The following is a 17,588-nucleotide window of genomic DNA, read 5'->3' as shown; positions in this document are numbered from 1 at the left end:
ATCCTGCACTGGGTTCTGTGTTCTCAGAGTCAGGGTGGCTAGTTTTGGGAGCAGGACCACCTAGGTAGTGTGTGTTTCCCCCGTGTACCGTGCGACTCGAGTGGGTCGTGTCTGCCAGATCTCGCCTCCGGAAAGCGAATTCGGGGTGACAGTCGGGGGGCTGACTAGCGCAGGGCGTGGGGGGCTCCCGACCCTGCGCCGCCTCCTCCTCCGAAAAACCAGCCTCCTGCCTGTGCTCTTAAAGATGCTTGTTTTCAGGATCCTCGCTTGGCACACGACACGCGCTCCATGCATGTCAGACAGCGCCGGGGGGGGGGGGGGGAAGCCAAGAATGACAAAAATGAAGGGCAGGGCTGGCGCCGCATTCCAGCCCGGGGAGCCCTGCAGTGGGGAGCCTCGGCGCCCGCAGCGCGGCCCGTGACCACGCCCTCCGCCGCGGCAGCCCGACCCGGCGCGCAAGGCCCCCTGGGACCCGTAGTGCTGGGCGTGGCCGCGGGACTACAGCTCCCGGCGGCCCCCGCGCGCCGCGGCTCCGGCGGCTGCCGCCTCAGCTCCTGTGCAGCGGCGGCGGCGGCGGCGGCGGTGGCGGCCGCGGCTTAGTCGGTGGCAGCGGCGGCTGCTGAGCGAGCGGCGAGTTTCCGATTTAAAGCTTTGCTGCGAGGAAAATGGCGGCGGGCGGTGAGTGGAGATAAAGGCGGCGGCGGGGGGCGGGCGAGGCGCAGGGAAGGAGGCAAGTGCGCGGGGCTGCCGCGAGCCGGGGCTTGGGCTCGGCTGAGGGGCGCGCCGAGGGGAGAAGTGTCGGGGTGTCGGGGCCACGGCGCTCGCCTGCAGCCCGGGGGCGGCCGACGGGCCAGGCACAGGGCAGCCGAGGCAGGCGGCTGCCGGCTTTCGGGGTCCCCGTGCGGGAGAAGACGAGGGGGTCGCTGAGGAGTTGGTGGGTGGGTGGGGTGTCCCTGCCGAAGGAAGGGCCCCCACTTTGCCCGCCTGTCCCTAAAGTTTTGCCCGCCCGGTGGGGGCGGGTTTCGTCAGGCAGCCCCGCGTCTCGCTGCTGGGGATTGGGGGACCCCCACCCACCGCCGGCCCAGCCTGCGCGCCCCGTTCTTGGGGTCGGGGTGGCTGTGTTGCCGGGTTTGCTCCTGCACTGGGGCATTTAAAAAAAAAAAAAAACAACAACTGGAACGCGACTGATCTTGGGTGGAATGGAGCGTCCGGGGCTCGCTTCGGAGCGGTTTTCTCCGACCCGAGGCGTTGCCTTACCTCTCGGGGTGAAGGCTGCGGAAGGGCAAGCGGGAAGTTGCGGGGTTGCATGTGGGGGTGCCGCCGTCTGCTGGAGGAGCTGCCCTTCTCCCGCCGCTCATTGAATCGGTGTGGGGTGCTGACCCGCGGCTTCGGAACCAGCTGGCCGGCAGGGCGAGGGCACCGGAGGTGGGACAGTTAACCCGGACAGCAGCCGGCGAGGGGCACGGGGTGGCTGGCCCAGGGCGGGATTCCCAGGAGGGCTGAGTCCAAACTTTTTTTTTTAATTCTCCTTTTCTGAATGCGGAGACTTCCTTCTCGCAGTTTTTGAGCAGCGCTGCAAGCCACCCTGTTTTTGTGATTAAGCCGTAGAGAAACAGGAAGGCGAGTACCAGCTGTGTGGCTGCAGCGGTTTGAAATGGAGGGATGACACGAGTGAGGGTGGTGGCTGGCGTGGGCTACGTTGCCGCCTGTCCTTGGTGGAAATGCTGGTCTCGGGTCTGGCCGGCGGATCGCTGGCTGCAGGAAAGCTAGATTTGTGGCTGCAGGTTGTTGAGATGGTGACTGGGGGAATCACAGGTGGTGATCTATGAATGCTGCCTACCGTAAAACGTTAGTGGAAATCTGCAAGTTTCAACAACTGTTGGTACTTAAAACAGCCCAAACCATGATTGGTTGGTTTAGGAAAAGGTTCTGCCGCAGATAAGCGAAAGGACACGCGAAGCATTGGAAAAGGGCATCTCTTGTTTGCAGACCATCGGATCGTCCCTTACTCCTGAGAGGCGGGGCTTGACACTAGTTTGTAGAGTCTTTGGGATCATTCTTTGAAGATTTTGATTACGCACCCATGTTGGAAACCAAAAGCTGGGAAGGACAGGAACAGAAGCAAAGGAAAATGTGAACATTGTTTTTCTTTTCTTTTTTACTGTCTTCGTAACAAGGTTGGGAACTGTTAGAAAATCTTCCCTGCCTTTATTGTTGCAGTTGCCTTATCTCTGAATATCCTAAAAGAAATAACATTCTGGGGGCTGCAGGATGGAGATTTCTGCCTGGGCTCATTGTTGGCATGCAAGATGAAGCCGCTGTTTGTTCCATGTAAGATGATATTGAACACGATGGCTCCAGTCAATGCAGGTTGCTTGAGATTTTGCATTTAAATGAGCAGTGATATAAATTGGCCGCAAACCTAAATTAGGAAGACTTTGTGTATGGATAGAAATAGCAGCACTAAGAAAAAGAGGACTGCTACTTTTTGGCATAAAGAAGTGCATTTTGGAGATGGGACCGTGGACCGAATGGGAAAGCTGTAACGTCTAATCAGAAAATATGACTTCACTCCAGAGGCTTTGGGAATGTAAAAATGCCTGAATGAATTACTTATTTTTATTTGTTTTGGAATGGCTGCTTTTCAAATTTACTAAAAATTCATGCGAAATTCAGTGGTACGAGAGCATTAGGAACTATATTAAATAAAATACACATTAGGGCCCAGCACAATGGCTCAGTGGCTAAATCCTCCCCTGCAGTGTCCAGATCCCGTATGGGTGTCTGTCTCTGTCCTGACTACTCCACTTCTCATCAGGTTCTCTACTTGTAACCTGGGAATGCAGTAGAGGATGTCTCAAAGCCTTGGGACCCTGCACCTGCGTTGGAGACCTGAAAGAAGCTCCTGATTCCTGAGTTTGGATTGGCTTAGCTCTGGCTGTTGCGGCCATTTAGGGAGTGAACCAGCAGATGGAAGATCTTTGAGCTTTTCTCCATAAATCTGATCTGCTTTTGCAGTAAAAATAAGTAAATCTTTAAAAATCCCAGGAACCTTCTGGAAACTTCCTGTCTTTCCCTCCCTTCCCTCTCTCCTTTCAAGGGACATCCCTGTCTTTTGGATTCTTCCCAGAGGGCACATTCCTCTTCCTTCTTAGAATGTATATGCAAATATATATAAACTAACTACACTGTGCATTTCCCCTCATAAAATTTTTCTTTAAAGTGCCTCTTTCCCTTTTGATTTTTTAAAAAAGATCTGTTTACTTTTATTGGCAAGTCAGATTTACAGAGACAGAAAGATCTTCTGTCTGCTGGTTCGCTCCCATGTGGCCGCAGCAGCTGGAGCTGAGCTGATTTGAAGCCAGGAGTTTCTTCTGGGTCTCCCAGGCAGGTGCAGGGTCCCAAGGCTTTGGGCCGTCCTCAACTGCTTTCCCAGGCCACAGGCAGGGAGCTGGATGGGAAGTGGAGCAGCCAAGATTAGAGCTGGCACCCATATGGGATCCTGGCTCGTTCAAGGCAGAAGGTGCTGGGCCGCCCTACCCGTTTGAATTAATTCACTAAGCAGTGAGTACACCCTTTATCCTTTTTCTAGGAGATGGGTAAGCAGTTCTTCAGGTGCTGGCTAACAGGCGCCCTCTTCATCTTTTCAACTAAACTACTTTCCCTTGTTAGGGACATGAGTTTTTTTTTTTTTTTTTTTTTTTTTTTAATGTTGCTCACATAGTTGACAACAAAGATGCATAGTCATGAGGACCAGCGATTAGGGTGGGGAGGGTCGATTAGGGTTGGGAGGGTCGAGGCTTAGGACGAGGCTTGGTTGAAGGTGAGTGGAAAAATTCTTCCAGTTTTCCTGTATCTTGGGTTGGGAGGAAGGAGATAAGGGGAAGGGGCTGCACCCAGTTGACAAATTGTGTCAGTAGATAAATTAAAAACAAACAAATTCCATTATGCATTAGAAGTTTGTTGGGTTTAGAAGGTTATTCTAACTTGGATTCTGTGTTTTTTTCAAAAGTGTTTTCAAAGAATAAAAATCTTTTACTTTGAGCAATAGGGTAAGATAAAATAATCCATACTATTGTCCTCTTACTAATTGGTTGTTGAACTGAATGGCTTCAGGACTTTTGCATTCTTCAGAATCTATAATTTTAAATCTTGGCCAGATGATAAATAGTACTTATGAAAACTTTTAATTTGTTGCAAGTTTAGAATGAGTATAGCCTCTGTTGGCTCCTTGTCTGCATAGCAAATTGGCCACAATTTAATACAGTTGTTACTTGTTAGGACATGTTGGTCATGATTGAAGAGGGACTGTAGTTTCTCATCGGCTACACCAGACGTGACCAGCTTGAATTTACTGAGTAGTGTATAATATCTCTTTTTTATTGCATGGTTAAAGTTCTGTTGGCAGAAAATGGGAACTAGAAATGCAGGTAAACTTTGCTTTCTCGTAGTTCCACAGATTAGAGAACAAGGTGATAGCTTTCCATCCAGAATAGCATGGAGATCGAGGACAGTGCTGTAACAGAGGCACTTCCTCCCAGTTGATGAGTCCTGTTTGGGATGGGGAAGGGGATTACAAAATTAGCATTTCATAGTTAAAGTGGAGGAGAGACTCTTTCATTAATTTTTTAGAAAAAGATTGGAGACTTGGTCATAGCAACTGAAGCCTTCTGCAGTGCTGGCAAACATACGGGCTTCCGCATCTTCCAGCTGCTGCTTCTCTTTCCAAATGACCGCAGCAGCTGGGGCTGGGTAGGCCAAAGACCTGGAACTCTTCTGGTGTCTCACCTGGGTGCAGGGCCTGCTTGGGCCATCTGTTGCTGCTTTCCTAGGTGCATTAGCACAAAGCTGGATTGAAAGTGGAGCAGCTGGGAGTCCGTCCAGTGCTCTTGGGGGATGCCCGAGTTGCAGGCAGCGGCCCAACTCACTATGCCACAGTGCTGGCTTTGTTTTAATGAAGCTTATTGCATCAGTTTATATTTGCTAAAAAAAATGGGTTTGGTTTTTCTGAGAAGGTAGCTGAGTGATTATTATTTTTTTAAGGAATTATTTATTATTTGAAAGGTAGATATACAGAGAGGAGACGGGACAGAGAGGACGATCCTTCATCATTCAATCCCCAAGTGACCGTAACAGCTAGAGCTGAGCTGAGTTGATCCGAAGTCAGGAACTTCTTCCTGGTCTCCCATGCGGGTGCAGGGTCCGAAGGTTTTGGGCCATTCTCTACTGCTTTCCTAGGCCACAAGCAGGGAGCTGGATGGGAAGTGGGGCCGCCGGGATTAGAACTGGCGCCCATATGGGATCCCGGCGTGTGCAAGGTGAGGACTTTAGCCACTAGGCCACTGCACTATGCCCAAGGATTAATGTATTTTTATTGGAAAGGCAGATTTACAGAGAAAAGGAGAGACAGAAAGATCTTCCATCTGCTGGTTCACTCCCCACATGGCTGCAATGGGTGGAGCTGAACTGATTAGAAGCCAGGAACCTCCTCCAGATCTCCCATATGGGTGCAGGGTCCCAAGGCTTTGGGCCATTCTCTACTGCTTTCCTAGGCCACAAGCAGGGAGCTGGATGGGAAGCGGGGCTGCCGGGACATAGGCCCCATGTGAGATGCTAGCGCTTGTAGGGAAAGGATCTGCCAGTTGAGGCATTGTGCAAGCTTTGATTATTATTTTTAAAAGATTTATTTATTAGGAAGAGTTCCGGAGTGAGGGGGAGGCAGAAAGATGTCCTGTCTGCTGGTTCACTCCCAGATGGCTCCCCTGCCCGGGGCTGGAGCAGGCTGGAGCCAGCTCTGTCCAGGTTTCCTACAAGGATAGTGGTGGCCCAAGCACTTGGACCATCTCTGCTGCTTTTCCCGTGCCTTCATCAGGGAAATGGATTGGAAGTGGAGCAGCTGCGGAGGGGAGTGGGGGATGCCAACGTCACAGACAGCAGGTTTACCCACTGTGCTGCCATGTTGGTGCTCCCTTTAAGGTTAAGAATAGTTTACCCACAGCCTGACGTTATCTTCAACCCCCTAAGTATGATGGAATTGACTTGGATGTAATTGCCTTGCCCTCTCCTATCTGCTGCTGATGAGTTGTTAAATGAGCAGAAAAAAGGCCAGAAGACACGTGGCAGGGAAGGAAAGGACCGGCTCCATCTAGAATCCACATTATCTGCTGGCTGGGTAACAACCTTAGACTGCATGCTGTCTGTGTCCACCTTGGGTTAAGTCAGTGTGGAGGGTCCTGCAGGCCTAGGTGAGTTCACAGTGGACCGAGCGACACAGGCCTGTGTAGCTGTGGGGTCCGGGGTGTGGCCTGCAGGCGGAGGAGAGTCTGGGTGGAGTGACCAGCAGTCTTGGCCCATTTTATAGGCTCTTCTGACAGGAAATTGACTACTGTCTTTTCAGGTTTGAATTTTTTTAAAAAATATTTTTGGTTCAGAATACCTGTACACCTGTGCCCTACATATTTTTTTCCTGTTACTTTTGCGTTGATAAGTTCTAGGAAAGAGTATGATGTTTTTGTCTGCTGTTGGGATGAAGGTATTCTTCTGAGGTGCTTAATTTCCAAGAGGCCACGGGTAAGGGTCATGCAGTTTTTGTTTTGTTTTTGGAAAGCAGACAACTGAGCTCTTGGTTTTCTGTGTAGGAATTCATGAAAAGGGAGTGTTGGCCTGGTGTCACACGGTGCTGGGGAATCTGCTCCCTGGGGCTCTGCTTTTGGTGGTGAGGCAGCTGACTTGGCACAGTGGAGAGACATGGAAAAGGACTGCCCAAGTCAGCATAATCCTCAATTAGGATAAGCCTTATGGTTAATTGAATGTTGAGTGTACAGGTTAAATCCCATCATACCAAACTCCAGGGGACTGGCTACATTATTTTTGTGGTACTGGGATTAGGCTTTATTAAATATTGTTTAAAACAAATTAGCCCTTTTTGTTGTTGGAAGCGTTGGAGGTTTTGGCAGAAAATTTTATGAAGTAATTTCATAAATTACTCATGAATCCTCTATTTCTATGGCTTTTTCTTTTAAAAAGGAAAAAAAATGTATGTTGAGCCAGGCAGACAGGCTATCTTGCTGCACATGTCTTGAGCAGCTCTATTGTTTCATCTCAACAAGCTCGGAGTTCATTACCACCACAGTCAGCGTGGTCAGAAGTGATGGGCAGTTCCCCAGGGTCTCAGGTGGCTGCCGGGGCTTGGTTTTTCTGCTCCCCTCAGATGTCTGCAACTGATACACTTTGTTTTAATGTGAAGATTCCTTCGAGTCAGTACTTGACATGGTTCTTTTGAGCTTTTTGTGGGTGGTGGTCACTAGGTCTGTAAGTGGTATTGTTGGGGAAGGAGTGACAGTAGCACTCTAGCCTGTAACTTGGAATTGATCTGACTTCAGAAAAAAACGTTTTTCTGCCCTCTACTTCTTGGTTGGTGTTGGTGCCCCCTACTCCGCAGGCATTTGCATCCCACTCGCATATCTAAGGCTGGCGCTTGTTTAGTCCTTGGAGAATTTTGATTGGGTATAGGAAAACATTTTTGAAGTCATTCTTTTAATAGATGCTCCATGAAGGACGGAGCTCTGAAAGAGAATTTCAAAGCTGCCCAAGCAGTGTTTTCAGAGTTCTCAAGTCTTAAGAATAATGACCGACTAGTAGGCAGGGAGCCCGCAGCTGTGTTGTGGTATTGTTCCTCCAGCTCATGCATTTGAGCACTCCAGTACAAAAGAGGAGAAAGCTTGGGCAGGGGGAGAAAGGACTTCAGCAACAACAACAGAAGAAGAGGGGGGTCGTTTTGGAGTAAATACTCCTTTCTTTTTAAATAAAAATTAAAAATTAAATAATTCTACTTTGCAGCAATTGTGTACCATAATTTAAACCCCAAATGGACAATTACATAATGAAAGTTAATTGCTCTCAGTGATAAGAATAGCATGGTCACATTCTCAGTTTTAAAACAGAACTTAAGACATTCTACAAGTGAAAATTCTTTTTTCTCTTGATGCCTGATCAATAATATCATTTGTTAGGTTGTTACTCTGAAAAGAATACTTAGCAGTGAAGGATTCAGAGTAATTTGTCGAGTCTCTCTGGGTCTGTTTTTAAATTTATAAAACAAAGATCTCATTTTCCAAGACTTCTTATGTTGGAAAATCCTAAGGCATCACAGGGAATTGTAGAATTTAAAGTTTATTGACCAAAAACATTAAATGAATTAAGTTCTTTGTGTGAAGTCAAATGCAGGTTTCAGAGTGTTCATTAACTGAATAATTTTTTTTAAAGATTGATTCATTTTTATTACAGCCAGATATACAGAGAGGAGGAGAGACAGAGAGGAAGATCTTCCGTCCGATGATTCACTCCCCAAGTGAGCCGCAACGGGCCGGTGCGCGCCGATCCAATGCCGGGAACCTGGAACCTCTTCCGGGTCTCCCACGTGGGTGCAGTGTCCCAATGCATTGGGCCGTCCTCAACTGCTTTCCCAGGCCACAAGCAGGGAGCTGAATGGGAAGTGGAGCTGCCGGGATTAGAACCGGCGCCCATATGGGATCCCGGGGCTTTCAAGGCGAGGACTTTAGCTGCTAGGCCATGCCGCCGGGCCCCTGAATAATTTTTTTAAATGATGTATCTATTTTTTGTTGGAAAGTCAGATTTACTGAGAAGGAGAGATGAAGAGCTTCCATCCGTTGGTTTACTCCTCAAGTAGCCATGTTACCTTCTATTCAGAATTTCGCTGGGTGTGTTTGATGCAGTGGTAAGATTGCCACTTAGCATGCCTGCACTGCATACCAGCGTGTCTAGCTGCTCATCCTGGACCTGCTCTCCACTCTAAAGGGCACCCTGGGAAGCTCTAGGTGATGCCCGAAGCAGTTGGCATCCTGCCACTGATGTCAGTGGCCCAAACTGAGTTCCGGGTTTCAGCCAGGCCTGGTCCTGCTGTTGAATTATTTGGGGAAAGAACCCTTGGATGCAAGATGTTTCATCTACTTGTTCTGGCCCCCAAATAGCCATAAAGGCTGCTGGGTCAGGCTGAAGCCCAGAGCCTCAAAGTCCGACAGGTTCTCCCACATGACTGCCATGTATGCAAGCCCTAGGGCTGCCTCCCACCGCTTTTCTCGGCATTGCAGGGACTGGATGGGAGGTGGAGCAGCTGGAACATGAACTGGCGCCGTGTGAGATGCCATGGTCACAGGTGGCAGCTTTACCCACTGTGCTGCAGCTATCAGCTCCTCCAGTTTATTTGCATATAATACAATTACATGCATATACATTCTTTTTTTTCTTAAATATGTATTTATTTTTGTTGGAAACACAGGTTTACAGAGAGGGAGAGACAGAGAGAAAGTCAATCTGTTGGTTTATTCCCCAAGTAGCCACAGTGGCCAATTTGAAGCTAGGAGCCAGGAGCTTCTTCCAAGTGTCCCACAAAGATGCAGGGTCCCAAGGCTTTTGCTTTGTGACCCTGCTTTCCCAGGCCGCAGGCAGGGAGCTAGATGGGAGGTGGAGCAGCTGGGAGCATGAACTGGCGCCCATATGGGATCCTGGCTCTGCAAACATGCACGGATATCTTCTGTCTGCTGATTTGCTCTCCAGATGACCACAGTGGCCTGGGCCAGAGCCAAAGCCAGGAGTCTTGAGTTGCCATTCAGGTCTCCCCGCACGGGAAGCTGCTGTCCGTGGACTTGGGCCATCATCTTCTGCTTTCCCATCTGTGTTAACAGGAAACTGAATGAGAAGTGGAGCCACCAGGACTCATGCTCTGGTTGGGATAGCAGTGTCTGAGGTGGCAGCTTAACCAGCGCCAACACTAGCTGCGAGTGTATGTAAATATTTAAAAAAGGCTTCTATAGGAGCAACTGAGTATATATTTTTAATCTGAAAGGCAGATTTACAGAGAGCAGTAGAAAACCCAGAGACAGGCATCTTACTGGTTCACTCCTCAGATGACCCATATGGGGTGCTGGTGTCACAGGTGGTAGCATAGGGTGCTGTATGTAGCACCCAGGTCCAGTTACTCTGTGTTTTCATCAGTGCTTAGTGCGGTCATTCTTTGTAGTGAGTGTATTGCATTGTAGTTTTGATACTGAACATTTTTTCTTGTACATTTTTGCCACTTGCATAAAGAGCTATCTTTTTTTTGGTATCTTGTCAATGTTAAAATTGGAATTATTTTATCTTTCTATGGAGATCTAACTTCTTTATTCTATAGGCTAAATTATTTTTGGATATTTTTTTTTTCTTAAAGATTTATTCCATTTTTATTACAAAGTCAGATATACTGAGGAGGAGAGACAGAGAGGAAGTGGAGCTGCCGGGATTAGAACCAGCGGCCATATGGGATCAAGGCAAGGACCTTAGCCACTAGGCCACGCTGCCAAGCCCTATTTTTGGATATGTTTTGCAAATAATTTCAGTCTGTGGCTCCATTTTCATTACTGTTTTTGAAGGGCAAAAGCTTTTGCTGTTAATCAAGTTCAATTTATTGTATTTTTTAAAAGGTTTATTTTATTATTTGAAAGGGAAAGTCAAAGAGAAGGAGAGGAGAGGAGAGAAGAGAGATGGATATCTTCCATCTCCTGTTTACTCCTCACATGGTCACGGTGGCCAGAGCTGAGCTGACCTGAAGCTGGGAGCCTCTTCCATGTCTCCCATGTGGGTACAGGGGCCTAAGGACTTCCGCCGCTATTCACTGCTTTCCCAAGCCAGAAGTAGGGAGAGCTGGGCTGGAAGTGGCGTAGTCGAGGCTACACCCAGCTCCCAGATGGGATGCTGGCGCTGTGGGTAGAGCCTTGGCTGACTTTGCCATGACTTCAGCCCAAGTTTATTGTGTTTTTTAATGTATTTAAAAATATTTTTTGTTTATTTGAAAGGCACATTTAGAGGGGAAGAGACAGAGGTCTTCTGTCCCCTGATTCACTCCCCACATGGCTGTAGTGGCAGGAGCCTGGGCTGGCTGACATTAGGAACCCGGGAACTTAGCCTGTCATTTACAGCCTTCCCATGTACATAGCAGGGAGATGCATTGGAAGTACAACGGTTGGGACTTGAACCAGCACCCAACACCTCAGACTGTGGCTTAATGCACTAAACCAAAGTGGTGGCCCCATGTTTGTTTATCTCTGTCTATTTAAGTAAGTTAGTTCAAGATAGAGTGGGCATTCAGCCTCCTGGTGAATAGTTTGTCCTGTACTGGGGTGATGGTTGTGATCCCAGCTCTGGTTTCTGACTCCGCCTCCTGCCAGTGCAGACTATAGGTCTCCCTCCTGAGCCCCGAGTGCCCTGCTGCTAACCCCACCATGGCCCAGCCTCAGCTGCTGCGGGCAGTTTCTGTTTCTGGTCTCTCTCTGCCTCTCAAATAAATTGGAAAAAAAAAATTGCCCATGCTTCTTTATGTGAGCAAACTGCCAAACCAAGTGTCCTTAGTATTTTTCTCTTTTTAAAGAAATATTTATATATTTATTTATAATTTTAAAGGGAGAGTTGAGAGGGGAGAGAGAGAATCTTCCTTTTGATGGTTTTCTTTTCAAATAGGCCCAACGGCCGGGGCTGTGCCAAGCTAAAGCCGGGAACTGGAGCTCCCTCCAGATCTTCCACGTGGTGGTAGTGGCCCATGTAGTCATTGTCCACTGCTTTAAGATGTGATTATAGATATATCATTTATTATATATACATTCAAAAATTATTTACTTGAAATATATAGCAACACATGGAGAGAGTGAGTTTCCATCTGCTGGTTCAGTCCCCGAATGATTGCAGTAGTCAGTTGTGGGTCAGGCCAAAGGCAGACAATTATCTCCCACATGAGTAGCAAGGGCTTAAGTACTTGCTAATCTTGCACATTAGCAGGAAGCTGGAAACCATCTTGGGATGCTCGTGTCACCAGTGGTGGCTTAATGTGCAGTGCTACAATGTTGCCCCCTTTATTTATTATTTAAGGTTTGAACTGAGATTTTATTATGTTGATGTTTGTTCATCGTCCTGCATCATTGTCAGCCAGGTTCTGAGCCACTATGTTTCTCTCTTTGTTGGGAGTAGCATCTGGGACACTGATGGTGGAAGCATGTGCAGTAGTACTTTTAGTAATTGCTGGCAATCCACATACACCAGTTGCATTTGTCGGTGGGCCATGGCCTTCTCAAATTCACCTTGCGCTGGTAACTTCACCATGCTGGTTTTTCAAGGAACAACTTCTGATGAGCTTCTGTGTCTGTAAGGTCAGGTAACATGAAAAGCTCTGCTCTGTCTGGTAAGCTGCTTGCTCTTTCATGATGTAAACTTTCATGATGTCACTCTTCTGGAGAGTAACCTGGACAGTTGCAAAGACGTATTGCATTGCAGCAGATTTTCTCTTCTCTTGCTGCAAATGAATACCCTGCAAGACCCAAGTGGATAGGAATGGTTTCAGTGACAGTTTACTTTGTTGTCGTCATCTTTTAAAGAAAGATTTATTTATTTATTTATTTTATTGGAGAGGCAGGTCTACAGAGAAAAAGAGAGAGAGAAAGATCTTCTGACTGCTGGGTCCCTCCCCAAGTAACCTCAAAGCCAGGAGCTTCTTCCAGGTCTTCCACCTGGGTGCAGGATCCCAAAGTCTTGGGCCATCCTCTCCTGTTTTTTCAGGCCACAAGCAGTGAGCTGGAAGGGAAGTGGAACAGCCATGACACGAACCAGCACCCACATGGGATCCCAGCAGATGCAAGGTGAAGGTTTAATCACTAGGCTATCGGGCCTGACAGTTTACTTCTTGCAAATCTCTCTTAAAACATGTCACAGGGCTAGACTTTTGAGGTAACAGATGAAGCTGCAGCCTGGGACACTGGCATCCCATGTAGGTGCCGGGTCGAGTCCCAGCTACTCCACTTCTGTCTGTTGCCTGCCAATGTCCTGGAGAAAGTGGCAAAAGGTGACTCAGGTATTTGAGCCCATTTCAGCCATGTGGGAGACCCGGATGCTCCTCCTGCTCAGCCCTGACTTTCAAATAAATAAGTTATTAAATCTGAAAACTGTCCCAAGCCTGAAGTAAAACTGAGCCACAAGAGAAGCACAGCTCTTTGGACCCTTCTGTGATTTCAATAGTACTCAGACCTTGCAGGCATTTACAGTGAAGCTACACATTTTATTATTTTTAACTTAAAAAAACAAATTAGAGTTATCTCTTGCGTTTGTTCCTCTGCTGGGTAAAGGCTGAAGGCAGGAGTCAGAAACTTAAGGTTTCTGTTCGGGGTGGCAGAGACCCAACTACTTGGACCATCACTTGCTGCCTCCCAGGTTTGCATGGGTGGGAAACTGGAATGAGGTGTTGCACCCAGAGACTCTGATATGGGAGATCAGTGTGTTGACTGATGTCTAGGGAAATGCCAGATGCCTGCTTTAGCATTGGTTTTTAAATTTCAATTTCTGGGGCCCAGCGGTGTAGCCTAGCAGCCAAAGTCCTCGCCTTGAACCTCCGGGATCCCATATGGGCGCCGGTTCTAATCCCGGCTGCTCCTCTTCCCATCCAGCTCCCGGCTTGTGGCCTGGGAAAGCAGTCAAGGACGGCCCAAAGCTTTGGGACCCTGCACCTGCGTGGGAGACCCGGAAGAGGTTCCTGGTTCCTGGCTTCGGATCGGCGCGCACCGGCCCGTTGTGGCTCACTTGGGGAGTGAATCATCGGATGGAAGATCTTCCTCTCTGTCTCTCCTCCTCTCTGTATATCTGACTTTGTAATAAAAATAAATAAATCTTTAAAAAAATTTTTTCAATTTCTGGTGCCAGCTCTATGATGTAGTAGGCTAAGCCTCTGCTGTGCCAACGTCCCTAATGGGCATTGGTTTGTATCCCGGCTGCTGCACTTCGGATCCAGGTTCCTACGTATGGCCTGGGAAAGCAATGTGCAATGGCTCAGGTCCTCAGGAGGACCCTGTGCCTGCATGGGAGTCCTGGAAGAGGCTCCTGGCTCGGCTCTGGCTACTGTGGCCATTTGGCGAGTGAATCAACAGGTGGAACTTTGCCTCTCCTCTCTGTGGCTCTGCCTTTCAAATAGCAATAAAAGCAAACAAATCTTCAAAAGGATTTCAAAAAAATTCAATTTCCACTATTTCTGCTAGTATATTTAAGTGTAATTTATTTTTATATATTGACAGTATATATTGTAATCTTATTTTAGTTGCTTTTTTAATAGTTTGTGTAGAGTTGTGCACATCCTGATCATGTAATTGGGTAAAATACCTGAAGGTTTATGTGTAGTGTGTATGCCAATGGAACCAATAAAATAGTAATTTGAACTGTAAATAGAAAACAGTTTACTGAATTGCACGAACCAAGAGCTAGGTGGTTTATCGACTAAAACCAGATGCTGGAGCAGCCAGGAGTTAACAAATTTTATGGAGCTTGCTTTAAAAAAATTATTTATCTTTATTTTAAAGGCTGGTCTAGATGAGTTGGCTGTCATGTCCCCTGTGTGCATATGGGCATGCTGTCCACTGCACAGGCGTGGGCAGCTAAGGAGTCCTGATACCACTCCAAGGTTAGACCACGTATATTGTAGTTTTCCATGTGGCTGGGGCTGAGTCCAGTGATCTAGGTGGGGGATCCACCAAGAAACCTTGCCTGAGATGACTTCAGACTTGACTCTTTTTTTTTTTTGTTTTTATTGGAAAGTCAGATATACAGAGAGAAGGAGAAACAGAGAGGAAGATCTCCATCTGCTGATTCACTCCCCAAGCGACCGTAATGGCTGCAGCTGAGCTGATCCGAAGCCAGGAGCTGGGAGCTTCCTCTGGGTCTTCCATGTGGGTGCAGTCCCAAGACCATCCTCTACTGTTTTTCCCAGGCCACAAGCAGGGCACTGGAGGGGAAGCAGGGCTGCCGGGACATGAACTGGTGGCCATATGGGATCCTGGGCATGCAAGGTGAGGACTCCAGCCACTAGGCTACCACTCTGGGCTCAAGACTCGACTCTGTGTACCAGCTAGTGCACTGAATAGCTAACGCACATCAGTGGATGCAGCTGCCTGGTCAGTTCTGCCCCAGCATCATATTTTGCTGAACTGATTGGTGCTGCAGCTTAGTAATAGCCAGCCTGCCATCGACCTGGTCTTTCCAGCAGGTGCCGTGGCCTAGTCAAGGCGACCCCCACTAACTCTCACCAGGCCTGCTCTGATTTTTTTTGTGCATGTCAGCCTCTGCTAAGGCCTAGACTAGCCAAGCCCGCATCCCATCCAGCTCTCATGTTACCTATGGGTGCTGCAGCCTAGCTCAGCCTGGCCTGACCCCAGACCCGGCCCACATGTATGCCAACAGATGAGTAATATGACCAATAAATCATATATACATCCTGTTTGGAGGAAGAGATTGGAGCACTATAATTAATGGGGGAGGTGTTGGACTTTTTTTATCTAGAGGTGAAGTTGGATTTGATTCCTGCTGGTGTTTGATTCAATAAACCCACTACAGCTGAATTGGGATTTAGAGTTGCTGTATATCCATCTACTTGTAGCTGTATGACAATCTACAAGAATACGATTATTCTCAACTGGAGTCTGGTTACTCCATAGATGGTAGGTGCTAAAGATGCTTTCTGGAAATCCAGTTTTACCTTATTGTTTCCAGTATTGCTTTCTTCTTGCTTTATTGTAGTGGCTAGTGCCTTCAGGAATATGTTGAATTCCTATCTGTATTCTCAGCTTGAGGGTGAGTTGTGGGTTTGCTTATCTGTATAGCTTTGTCTTGTTGAATTTCAGATTTTATCTGATTGGAACCTCTGGTAGATAGTGTCAGTGCTTTTGCTTAGCCTCATTGAGTTTGTATGTATCAGGAATTCTGTTATTGCATGGTATGTGTATGTACATTACTGTATTTTGGTAGTGTATGGATGGTAAATCCAGTTAGGTAACATTTTTGTTTCTGTTTTTAGTTATTATGATTAGTGCTGCTATTGAACATTGGATTCAAGTCTTAGTGTGGATATAAGATTTTATACCAGGGACCTCGTGTGATAGCTCAGCTGGCTAATTCTCCACCTACAAGCACCAGAATCCCATATGGGATGGGAAAAGCAGTGGAAAATGGCCTGTTTGGGCCCCTGTCATCCACATGGAGGACTCAGAAAAGGCTCTTGGCTTTGGCCTTGTTGAGCCCTGTCATTGTGGTCGTCTGAGGAGTAAAGCGAACCAGCCAAAAGAGGATCTCTATCTCCCCTGCTCCCCAGTAGACTGACTTTCAAATCAATCAGTAAATCTTTTTTATCTTTAAGATGTGTGTTCAGAGCCCGATGTGATGGTCTAGTGGCTAAATTCTCACTTTGCTTCTGCCAGCATCCCATATGGGTGCCAGTTCAAGTCCCAGCTGCTCCACTTCCCATCCAGCTCCCTACTTGTGGCCTGGGAAAGCAGTAGAGGACGGCCCAAAGCCTTGTGATCCTGCACCTGCATGGGAGACCCGGAAGAAGCTCCTGGGTTCGGATCTGCTTAGCTCCGGCCGTTGTGATTGCTTGGGGATGGAAGGTCTTTATGTATCTTTGTAAATCTTTATCTTTGTAAGTCTGCCTTACTAATGGGGGGAAAATATGTATTTATATGTATGTATTCTAACAATGTGTTCAAATCTTTGGCTTCTTTTTCTTTTTTCTTCTTACCCCTTGCCTTTTTGCCTTTTGTTCCTGAGTCGTAAGATGTTTTATGTATTTTTTTTTTAAGATTCATTTATTTTTATTGGAAAGTTAAATTTGCAGAGAGGAGAGACAGACCTTCTATCTACTGGTTCACTTGCCAAGTGTCCGCAATGGCCAGAATTGAGCCTATCTGAAGGCGAGAGCCAGGAGCTTCTTCCAGGGTGTCCCATGTAGGTGCAAGGTCTCACTTTTGTTTCCATGTAGTTTTTTTTATATATTTTTAAAAGATTTTATTATTTTTTTTTATTACACAGTCAGATATACAGAGAGGAGAGACAGAGAGGAAGATCTTCCATCGATGATTCACTCCCCAAGTGAACGCAACGGCCGATGCTATGCCGATCTGAAGCCGGGAACCAGGAACTTCTTCCGGGTCTCCCACATGGGTGCAGGGTCCCAAGGATTTGGGCTGTGCTTGACTGCTTTCCCAGGCCACAGGCAGGGAGCTGGATGGGAAGTGGAGCAGCTGGGATATGAGCCTACTCCCATATGGGATCCTGGCTCATGCAAGTTAAGGACTATAGCCACGAGGCTACGATGCTGGGCCCAGATGTCAGGAATGTAACAGTGACTGGAAAGACGACCTAAAAAAAAAAAACTAAGTTGTGCAAGTTCTGGGGATTGGTTGTGTGTGTGTGGATTTAGATTTTAGATGGGAAATCATGGTTATCTTTATTGAGAACTGATTGAGTAAGGGCTCAGGATGTAATCCTTGTGAATCTTGTGGGGCAGGGTTGCTCATCGGGAGCCTTGTGTGTCAAGCAGATTGCATTCAGAGGGTTTGGGGGTGGGGTGTTCTTAGTGTCTTCTGAGAACAGCCAGGTGAGCAGTATGGCAGGGCAGGGAACCAGCTGCTTCCGGGGGAGGCATCTGAGTGCTGTGAGCTGGGCATTCGGGCTTTTGAATAGACTGGGACTTTTCATTTTGGATGAGGTGGGAAGCGGCTACAATTTTT

At 47.5% G+C, this 17,588-nt stretch overlaps 1 protein-coding gene and 1 non-coding gene across 4 annotated transcripts in view; one reads left to right on the top strand and one right to left on the bottom strand.

Moving 5' to 3' along the window:
• Nucleotides 1–509: 509 nt before the first annotated feature.
• NCOA3 (nuclear receptor coactivator 3) overlaps nucleotides 510–17,588 on the top strand; it is an 81,707-nt gene continuing 64,628 nt past the window's right edge. For all 3 annotated transcript variants that reach the window (XM_058679511.1, XM_058679509.1, XM_058679510.1), the window contains exon 1: nucleotides 510–678. The gene's annotated coding sequence lies outside the window, so the exon portion shown is untranslated. The remainder of the gene's footprint in view (nucleotides 679–17,588) is intronic.
• Nucleotides 12,985–13,098, bottom strand: LOC118760190 (small nucleolar RNA SNORA14). The gene has a single exon (XR_004996633.1). It is a non-coding gene; the product is annotated as a small nucleolar RNA SNORA14 (small nucleolar RNA).

Source organism: Ochotona princeps, chromosome 22 (assembly GCF_030435755.1).
Source record: "Ochotona princeps isolate mOchPri1 chromosome 22, mOchPri1.hap1, whole genome shotgun sequence".
Taxonomy (NCBI): Eukaryota; Metazoa; Chordata; class Mammalia; order Lagomorpha; family Ochotonidae; genus Ochotona; species Ochotona princeps.
Note: the sequence above shows the minus strand (reverse complement) of the source record. Positions and strands in the feature narration are given on the sequence as shown.